Below are 11,094 nucleotides of genomic sequence, written 5' to 3' on the forward strand. Positions count from 1 at the left end.
GCCACCATGTGGTTGCTGGGATTTGAACTCTGGACCTTCGGAAGAGCAGTCGGGTGCTCTTACCCACTGAGCCATCTCACCAGCCCCCAATACTCTGGAACTTGAGTTACAGAGGGTTGTGAGCCTCTGTGTGGGTGCTGGGGAAACAGCCAGTGCTCTTAACCACTAGGCCTCATTTTCTCCAGCCTCATTTTCCTTCTTTTCTCTTTTCTTTTTCTTTGCTTTTAGTATTGAGTCTTTGAAATCCTGCTGTGTATTTTATACACAGAGCATCTTTCAATTCAGATCAGTCACATGTTGGGCTCTCAATAGCCTCCCCTGCTCATCGCTTCTACACTAAACAACACAGCTCCCAAGCACCTGACACTTTGACATTTCTGCTTTGAAATGCTAGTAAAAAACATGGGTTATCCTAGTCAAGAATAGACAGCCAGAAACAATAGAATTTATCTCTGGTGCTGGCTAATATGAGGTTTCCTTTACAACTTACTGGAAATAGTTTGTGGTATAATTCATAAAGAAGAAACACATGTATGCACACACACACACATGCATACACACACAGAGAGACACACACTCACAGAGTTGTAAACCATATAGCAACATTTTAATCACTGTTAAATTACATATATGACAATGGTCCCATAAGATTCTGTCACATAGTGATGTTGTGGCCATCTGGGATGCATAATAGCATGCTTGCCTAAGGGTGCATTTGTCAGAATGTGTCTCACTGAGTAACATATGAGTGCTTGGTGCCCCTTTATAGGCGAAAAACAGGCTGGGAAAGGCCACTTTGCCTCAGAGTACCAGAGTAACATAGCGGAGATCATTTCAAAAGAATGGAAAGCTGGCATGATGCTGGGTTGACTCTTTTCACAATCTCTGTGTATTTAAAAATACCATATCATTTCCCACAAATAAACATGACGACATCTCTCTCTCTCTCTCTCTCTCTCTCTCTCTCTCTCTCTCTCTCTCTCTCTCTGTGTGTGTGTGTGTGTGTGTGTGTGTGCCTCAGTTGGGTCTAACTCTTTTCTTCAGCCCATAAGATTCAAGGATGGTGTGTAGATAATACTGACTGCCAATTTGTTGGATTTAAAACCTACCTCAGGACATATCTGTGAGGGTGTTACTACAGAACTGTAAACCCAAGTGTGGGTGGCACCAAGGTGAGCTGAGTATCAGAACTGACCTCTCTCTGTTTCCTGGTTGCGGATACACTGTGACTAGCTGTTTCATGTGCCTGTCGCCATGCCTTACCCATTGTGGTGGACTGAAAGCTCCCAGACTGTGAGCTAAACCAGACCCTTCTATCCTTAAGTTGCTCTGGTCAGATGTTTTGCAGGGTAGTGAGAAGTGAAAATATCTTGGGCTGGTAAAATGGCTCAGCCGATGAGGGCCCCAGCCCCAGGACAGACACACGAGAATGAATAAATGTAATAAACAAAATAACAAAGCAATCTAGAAGATAAAGCCACTGGGTCTCTGAGCAATGCCCTTTGCTTTCTTATTCCTTTCTGAAAGGAAGGAGCATGCAAGGCCCCCAGAGCTTCTACCCACATCTCAGTGTGATGTTCTTGTAGCAGGGACAAGTTTATCCTCTTTGGCCAGGGTGATGGGCTTGAGTCTAAGCCCAACAGGGAGGTCTGGTCAGAGGCAGCTGCTGTCTGTAGCCTGGGGAGGCCCCTGTTCGGAGCTGGCACTCAGCCCATGCAGAACGCGCTCCTGCCTCTAGCTTGTGGGGCCGGTCCCACTTCTCACATCCTTCTTCTGGCTCTGTGCAGATGAAGGGTTCTCTCCAGGGCCAGAGCAATAACACTTTATCTGTCTGCTGGCTTGCATTTCCCAGACTGTTTCCGAATTAGGTTTTATGTATGAGGATGCTTAAATAATATCATTGTGTTGATTTGGATCTCAGCTTTAAAGTGCATATTTGAGCGTGCACATCATTCTTCCAGAACCAAGGCCCCTTTGTAAAGGGGTTTGTCCTAAGTGAGAAGTATTTTCAAAAGCTTATTATGCCAAAAGTGCTGTGCTCAGTGTTAGGGACACAGACATGAAGGAGGTCTGTCCTGTCCTCAGGCAGGTCATGGGCAAGAGGGCAAGGAAGAAAGACCAGAGCAAAAGACGGTGACAAAAGCAAACCAACGGGTACCCGGAAAGGATGCTGTGCCCTTTAAAATCTCTCAGATCACAATTAAACATGCTTTTGCTCAGCATACAAAATACTTATAAAAATTGCTTTTAAGTATAAGAAAATATACTTATAAGAAACTCACCCCATGAAAGCAGAAAAGAAAAAAAAAAAGGAGAATGAATTCTGCCAACTTGGTGTAGATAATGTGGGAGACAGTAGTCTCCCACGAGGATGCTCAGGTCCTTGGCCCTGGAATCTTCAAATATGCTTTGCTAGATCATGTTGGGGAATGAGGATGGCCCATGAAGTAACAGTCATTCATTATTTGACTTTAAGAGAGGGGATTATCCTGGATTATCCTGCTGAGCTCGGTGTTCTTAAAAGTGGAGGTCAGAGTTAAGGGGAGGCTGGAAGATGTCAGCTTTGAAGAAGGAGGAAGAGGCTATGAGCCAAGTAATACAAGAAAGAGGTCACCAGAAGCTACAAAAGAAAAGGAAACCAGTACTCCCTATGGCTTCCAGAAGCGTCTCAGTCCATTCCCACCCTTCCTCAAGCTTTACTGAAGAAGACTTATTTTGAACTTTTGTGCTCTTGAACAACTTGTGTTGTTTTCAGTCAGGAAGTTTATGGCTGTTTCATCAGCAATGGAAACTGAAAAGCTACTACTGGCTATGTTGGTGATCATTTTCCACCTTGTGGCATATATAAATAAAATTATCACCATCACCACCACCGCTATCATCATCACCATCACCACCGTCACCATCATCATTGTCATCCTTATATGGGAGGTAGGACACATGTGGTGGTCAGAGGAGAGCTTCATAGAGTCATTTTTCTACTTTCACCTTTATATGTGTCTCAGGGATCAGGTTCAGGTCACAAGGTTTGCATCATTGAGGGGCAAACACTTTTAGTCACTAAGCCATCTCTCTTGTCCAATGACACATATAAGTATTTTGATATCCTGTTATTATCTTTTATCATCTTAGTTACTTTTGATATATTTTGGTCTCTTCCTGTGAATTTTCCATTATTTTTGTTCTGTTTTACAATCATGAAGCATTGAGGCTATGAATTTGCTTCTGGTGACAGCTTTGGTTATCACCTACACTTGGTGATACGTTGGCTTCTCAATATCAGCATGTTAAAAAGTACTTGTGATTGTGATTCTATTAATTTGAGAACTGTTTATGGGGCAGTTTGCAAAACTCCCAAGTGGTAAAGTTTTATTGTGTTAACCCATCATGCTAATTTCTTGTGAATCTTCAATATCTTTGCAAGTCGAGTTCAGACTTTGTTAGCTTCCTCTCCCAGCTAGCACAGACTTCCTGCAAGAATCTGTTTCCCCTGGCACTTTAGCCTTCCCATCAAATATTTCTAGATGTTTTGAGACTCTATCTTAGTTCTGTATTTTTTCTCTATCCCTCTCAGTAATCAACATCTTCCAGTCAGCATCCAGAGCTCCAAGGTTCTCTTGGCCCATCTGGACTGTTGTACAGCTGGGCCTCGTCTCTCCCAGATTTAGAGGCTGGTTCCAGATCAAGATATCAGCTGGTTCAGTCACCTCCTAGCTAATAGTGACATCTCCTCACTTTTGTTCTCACAGAGTAGATGGGACATGCAAACTCTTGGGTCTCTCTTCATGGGAGAAGGGCTCTCAGCACCTCATCATTTCTCAAAGGCCCACATTCCTCATATCATCACATATGGACTTCAGAGGGGAGACATGCATTCAGATCCCTAGCAAAAGGACTTCAGTCATCTTCTACAGCTGCCAGGCTCTGGCAAGAAAGGAAGAGTTAGTCTCCATGGAGACTTGGCAGGGATATCCTGGTCCAGACCAAACACCCTGAATTATGAGCACAGAGGCCACCTGGGTGCTCTGAGACTTGGAGAATTCTGAAATTGCTTCATTTGCTGGTGTTTGCTCAGCTTCTGTAAATGTTAAGTGGGCTTTTAAAGGGAACACGCAGTCTGTGTTGTAGGGTCAATGGAGTATGAGGAAACCGGCTGTCTCTGATACCATGGAAACTGGGTGGGCTTCAGAGAGAGGCCAAAAGAAGGGGATATGAAGGTCCCCAGTGCCCTTTGGGAAGAGGGACAGAGGATGTGGATATCAGATGTGGGGAAGGACAGCAGGGGAGGCCAGCTTGCAGAGAAGGGCATGTGAAAGGAAGGGGACTTTACTGTCTCTTAGAAAGGGAACGCAGACTCTTAGGATGGGAAGATGAGGCTTGTGGTTGGATGGAGAAGGACTCTGGTGGGAGGTAGCTGAAGGTTCAGCATGTGGAGAGTGTTCATCTTCTCTGCTTTATGGGACTGAGTGAGCCAGAGGAAGGCCATTAGCTGGCTGCCTTCCTGGGCTCTCAACTCTGACTCTACCTTCTTATTATGGCTTGAATAGGGAATTATTTACCCTACTCATCCTCTTTTACCCCCTGCCCATGTACTGGGCTCATATACTGACAGCTTTGTCCTCAGCTAATGACACTGTTTTAGAAGGTGTTGCCTAGCTGGAGAAAGGAGACCACTGGATAGAACTCTGAAGGTTACACTTGTTGCCTGGGCCTTTCTTCCCAACTCTGTCTGTTTCCTGGTCCATGAGGTGAGCAACTGCGAAGCTTCTTGACTTTCTCTGGTTCATCTTAGGCCCAGAGATATGTAGGAAGCTGGCCATGAACTAAAAGTTCTGAAACCATGAGCCAAGATGAATATTTCTCTCCTTTAAAACATGTCTATTGGACTGGCCAAGGTGGTGCATGCATACAGTACCAACACCCAGGAGGTAGAAGTGAGAGGATTAGAAGTTTGAAGTCATCCTCAGCTATATAGTGAGTTCAAGGCCAGCTAGGCTTCATGCAACCCTGTCTCTAAATAAGCAATAAAGTTAAAAGATGGTACCTCTTCTGTATTTGTCACAGTAATGAGAGGTCTGGCCAACACAAGGTCCCATACTCTGTCAGCATAGTAATATACTAACAACAGAGAAAAAGATCACCTTGGTCGACAATTCCTGCACCCATTCTAGGCTGAGCTCTCTCAGGCTATTGGCATGTTTTCAGCCATGATGATGGCAAGCCAATGTCCCTGTGTGTCTTGTACTATGATCTGATGCCACAGACACATTCTTGTTTATAGTAATGGGCAGTCCTTTCCCTGGACTGTGATCTGGCAGTCATTAACATATTGTTGTCCTTAACAATAGAAAGCTGGGGTGGGGGATGGGGGATGAGCTTGTCTTGTGTTTTGTTTTCTCAGGACATTGGTACATCCATGTGCATAGTAATGGAAAGCTGATGTCCTTGTGTGTCCAGAACTGGGCTCTGTTAGCCATTGGCACCTTCTTGTCTGTGGTAATGGAAACCCAATGTCTCTCTGTGTCCAGGGCTGTGATCTGGTGCCAGTGGCATCTTGTCCATGATAACAGAAGGTGGGGCTCCATGCTTGCCCTGGGCTATGACCTACCATCCACGGTTATTTTGTTGTCCTTGGTGATAGGTAGGCGATGTTCCATGTGTGTCCTGGGCTGACAGCCACCAGCTGCTGGCTCATTCCAGTCCATGGTGAGGGCAGACTGTGTTGTGCATTTGCCTAAGTCTAAGGTCCCATGCCACTGAAGGTAAAAGGGAGGCCAGCTCCATGCTGAGATGCCAGTGTTTGCTTCACGTCTAATCCTGATCAGTAAACAAAGCCTCCCGAAATAAGAACCCTAATGTGCGAGTCGGAACATTCATCTGACTTACTTCGAGGACTGAGTAGTGCGCCAGCCCCTCTGGTGAGGATTAGCACTTTGTAAGCAGGTGTGAGCCTGTCAGGACAAAGCAACACAATAATGTGTCCCTTCTCTAGCAAAAGCAGAGAAAAGTGAGGCCAGACTGTCTCCCTGAGAACAGGAGAGAGGCTCTGGGCTAGCACTTACAGGGAATGCTGTGAGTGAGAAGCCATAGGTGTCACCGAAAGGACATCCTGGGACTGCAGGATTGACAGCTCTCATCGCCCAGGGAAGATGTCACAGGCCTGAGGGGCACAGAGGAAAAGCTGATTGGCTCTAGGTACACAGGAAGGTTTCTTATTGGTGTGTGTGTGTGTGCACATATGCATGTGGAACCTAGAGGTCAACCTCTGTATTGTTGCTTAGGAAATGCTCACCTTATTTTATTTTATTTTATTTTATTTTATTTTTGAGACAGTCATTGACCGGACTGAGAGTTTACAAATTCACCTAGTCCTGGGCTTCTGCATGTCTTCACCACCCCAGCACTGTGTGTGTGTGTGTGTTAAACATGAGTGCTGGGGACTGAACCCAGCCAGCTCTTCATATTTCTACATCAAGTGTTTTATCCACTGAACCCTCTCTCTGGCCCAGGAGGGGTTTCCTTTTGATAGACCCAACACAGTCTATTCCTGAATCATGTGAGCAGAAGGGAATTAAAGTCAATGTACTGGGCTAGGGACAGTGTCTGGGAAATAAGATGCTTTGGGAGGATCCAGCCAGAGCCTTTGGAAGCTGCTTAGGCAGGACACTGGGGTGGAAATCCATGCTACTCCTGGTCACGACTGGGGCTGTCTCAGATGCACATTCTAAGGAGAGTCAACCAGAGTGTGGTTGTCTGTGTGTGCGTGCATGTGTGTGTGTGTCTGTGTATGCGTGTGTGTGGTACTTGGCTATAGCAACATGGATCAATAGAGATTTCCAGGGCAGAGGAGGAGGAGATGTGCTGACATTTCTGTTTATTGCCCAGTCATTGCTCTGAAGGTCCTTGTTAGTGTGCAGGTCCAGGAACTGTCTCTCTCATCTTGTCCTGTAGTGGTGAGTGTGCTGTTCCTGGCTAATTTCACAATCTTGTATCTTTCAGAGCTGGGGTTGTGGTGGGAGGGGAGAGCAAAGCTATTAATCCTCTCCTGGGGATGACTCTCTGGAACCTGGTTTTATGGACATGCAGTAGATAGCGTTTGCCACTGCGGTCCCTAACTTTGTGTACGTGGTGTGGGTCGTAGCCTTCCTTCCCTGTTGTCCATTCATTGAGCCCGTGCCTGGAGCACTGGTATCTGTGGCCCCTCAAAGATTATTCCTGAACTTTGGTAGTGATAGCTACCAGTGCAGACCATATCCAGAGGATCCAGGAAAGAGTGAGCCATCTTTCATTTTTCTGGTTATGTTAACTTCATTATTTGGAACTTTCTAGCATAGGGGAGAGCGATACATCTTCCTGCTGCCTTTTTCTTGCAGTCTGTAGGATGCCACTGCTGTCCTCCTAGAATGTATCCCCATCTAGGGCTGAGTACACCCTTCACACACACACACACACACACACACACACACACACACACACACACACACACACACACACATTGTGTTAGCGGTCTAACCTTCTGCAGCCCAGACTGATGATGATGCCCACTATCCCTTGGGGCCAAAGAGGACACAGGGAGAGAGGGTGGTGGATTGTATTACAACAGCTCTGAAAGCTCCCTTGGCAGATGAATGTAACCAGTCTAGGGGAGACTACCTTAGAGCCGAGGGCAGGGGACGTACAAAGGACATGTGCTAGCTGCTATTAGTCTGTGTCTACCTGTCAGAGCCTGGAGACAACACTGAAACAGGAACAGAGATGGAGGAGAGCTGGTGTTCTTATGCATGGTACACAGGCGTAGCCTCTATTCAAGGCTTGGGCAACTGTAGCCCAGAAGCCTGAACTCATTCTGTACCCATTGCAAGTAGAAGTCACCAAAAGCCTGTGTCAGCACCTCCTGGTGGCTCAGTCCCACCCATGGTCATGAAAGAAAAACCGGCTGGTCATCGGGAGCAGCTTGCTTATAATGCTGCTTGCTCTGGATTTGGGGACAATATCATAGTCATGAGCTCTCTTGAGACTGGGGGGAGGCAGAGTGGGGGCCACATGAAGGCATTGTATTAATTTTTCTGGAGAACACAAACAAATGTCTGCTCAGCCCGGAGAGGGTGTTAATGTCCAAAGTCCCAGTTCCACCCAAGCCTAGCTTGCCTAAGCAGTTAATTTATTGGGCTGAGTTACAGGAACATGGGGGAGAGGTTCCTGCTTGGGACTTTGTGTCACCACAAAGTCCCACCCCATTATAGATGATGGCCCTCTGAGGCTGCATCGTGGAGTCTGTCTGGTCTTTAATTAGCCTTCTACTTCCTGTATACTCTATCTCCCTCCTCTCCTCAAGACCACAGGTACCTAGAGGGAGTGGTGGGTGGAGTTCCAGGTGAGTGTTTGGTGACTCTCTTCACCTTGTAGTGAATATTAGTAGTCATACATATGATTATTAGTGTGACTATTAATAATAACTGGCTATCATTGTTTTCGTAGCTATTACTGTGTTGGTCTGCTTATTTGGTTACTATGACTGTGGGCCCAAAGTTATCTCTGCTTCATGGTGGTTATGGTATGGTCATTTTATGTAGCAAGGAAAATGCTGTACAATGGGGGGGGGTAGACAGGCAGAGGAGAGGAGTTATGGGGCAGGTGAGGACCCTCTGACCACTTTGCCTATATTGTTACTGGTGTGTGTGTGTGTGTGTGTGTGTGTGTGTGTGTGTGTGTATGTGTGTGTGATGCCTGGCTGGGCTGGTTGGCCAGCCAGCCCCAGGGATCCACTTGTTCCCACCTGCCCGGCACTCGGATTAATAAGTATGAAACTCCATACCTGGGGTTTTCATATTTGTTCTGGGATCAGATACAGGTGTTTGTGGGACAAGTGCTTTATGGTGGAAGTGTTTCTCTGGGGCTCTGGGCTCTTCTTGAAGAGGACTTTCAGCTCTTTTGTAGAATTGGGCCTCTGCATGGGGGCCATGCTGTGCTGTGGGTGTCCCTGGTAGGGTTGCAGCCACCAAGGGCTTGCTCCTGGTACAACCTTTCATATCCTGGGACTTGCCTCTGTCTCTCAGTGTGATGCCTGGCAGCCTGCCCTCTGTGAGGGGCGGGATCCCATGCCACATCTATTCCCAAGGGCAGCCTCCCTGCATCTTTCAGCACTGTCCAGTGGTACAGGATGTACCCAAGCCTGCCTTATGCTGGATGTGATGCTGTTGGTCAGGTGGCCAAGACTCAGCTCAGTGTCTCCAGCTAGGCCCAGATGATTCGAAGAGAGCGTCGGTCCATGTGTATCGCTGTTCTTCCTCTAGGATGAAGAAACATCCCAGTGTCACCAGTGGGGACTCTGTAGTGCTTGGAGGTCCTGATTTCTCACATTCTTCCCAGATCACCACATACCAGACAAGGACACACAACGGACAGCCTCTAAAGGCCCACAGAGCAGCCTGGCTCCAGCCCAGACAGCCTGGCCCTGACAGTCCCGTCTCTTCCCATAAATAAACCAGACGAGTTCTTCTGTCAGATGGTGTGGCCTGGTTTTTGTTTTGGGAGATCTGGACAAGAAGGGGCAGCAGACAGCCTCAGGTCCTGGCAGGGCTGCCCGGCCCAAGAATGGCAGCTGGGCAGGCGGGCAGAGGACAGTTGGTGGTCAACCTGCCCCGGATACCACGGAGGCCCCCAAGACCAGAGCAGGAAGGGTGGATCAGAAGGGAATTGGGCAGGGTACCAGGCTCTACAGCATGTGTGTGAGAGATGCCCACAGAGGGATTCAAGCCTCAGAAACCTAGGGAAGTAACAGTCCATGGTGACAAATGAACTTTGAGAACTTAGGTACCCTATCTCACTGAATGCAGAAGGCATATCTCCTTTGTATCTCAAAATTACCCTCTGAAAGGCTTCATTCTGTCTATGGAGAAACTGAGGCTTAGGGAGAGGAATAGCTGATCCCATAGCCCACAGTGGAATGGCAGTCTGTGTCTCCGTATGCACTTTCCCTGTAGGGTTTGTGTATTTGCTCTTGCCTCTGTGGGACATGTCTCCTAGCCAGCATGGTTTCTCCTCCCTTCTGTGGGCCAGCATCCCCTGGACTACTCATCACCTTTTCCCACATTAAGGAAATTTTGGGCGGGGGGCAAGGCTTCAAGCTCCGCACCCATGGGCCAGCCTTTGTCCACCAACCAGGCTCATGGACCTTCAGTGTGCACACATCCTTTCTGACCACTGGGCCCTCCTGGAGGAGCCTATATGGGAATCAGCAGAGCCTGGCCACCTGCTCTTCCACACACACCAATGAGTGATTTCTCTGATTCCACCATTTAGAGATAGGATCCTTTATAGGACAAGCTGTGTCTCTAAAGGTATAAGCCATGCCTTCCAGCAGCTATGTGGACTTTGCCTTTAGATCACTCAGAAAATTCTGGGGTGTAGGAATGTGTAGGAAATGTCTTAGCAGGAGCCCTAGACACCTCTAGAGACAAAGCTATCTCCTTACAGTTGTGGAGGAGGCCCCAGGCATGGATTCTGAAGCAGGGTTCTGGCATGTAGTCATGGAGAGAGTGGAGCTGGGCTGCTCCTGGCACTTGCTGCCTGCCCATTGGTTATACAGTGTTCAGGACTTTGTCTACTGTTCTGTGCTCTGCAGATGGGAATGCCCATTCCAAAGGGATTGAGTTCTGTGTGACCATCTCTGGGAATGTTCAGATCTTATTAGGCTTAAAGCTTTTTTATATGTCTGATTTTTGACCCCTTTTTACTGTCAAAGATTAGCTTTATTCTGGTGCTATCTCCAGCAATCAGCATGGATTCTGTGTGTTGTGTGTGTCTTCTGTGTGTTGTGTGTGTCTTCTGTGTGTTGTGTGTGGCTTCTGTGTTTGTTGTGTGGTTTCTGTATGTTGTGTATGTGTGGCTTCTGTGTGTTGTGTGATTCAATGTGTTGTGGTGCAAAGTGACTGTGTGGGTTGAATCTTGCCTCCTCTCTAATTTCATCTGCTGCAAACCCCCCTACCTCACTTTAGAAACACCCAGGGAAGGAGTTACAGAGACAAAGTTCGTAGCTGTGATGAAAGGATGGACCATTTAGAGACTGCTGTATCCAGGGATCCGTCCCATAAT

At 47.1% G+C, this 11,094-nt stretch overlaps 1 protein-coding gene across 1 annotated transcript in view; it reads left to right on the top strand.

Moving 5' to 3' along the window:
* Positions 1 to 11,094, top strand: part of Adamts2 (ADAM metallopeptidase with thrombospondin type 1 motif 2) — a 201,201-nt gene that overhangs the window by 43,555 nt on the left and 146,552 nt on the right. The gene's annotated exons all lie outside the window — the stretch shown is intronic.

The sequence above is a fragment of the Mus caroli genome, chromosome 11 (assembly GCF_900094665.2).
Source record: "Mus caroli chromosome 11, CAROLI_EIJ_v1.1, whole genome shotgun sequence".
NCBI classification, from domain to species: Eukaryota; Metazoa; Chordata; class Mammalia; order Rodentia; family Muridae; genus Mus; species Mus caroli.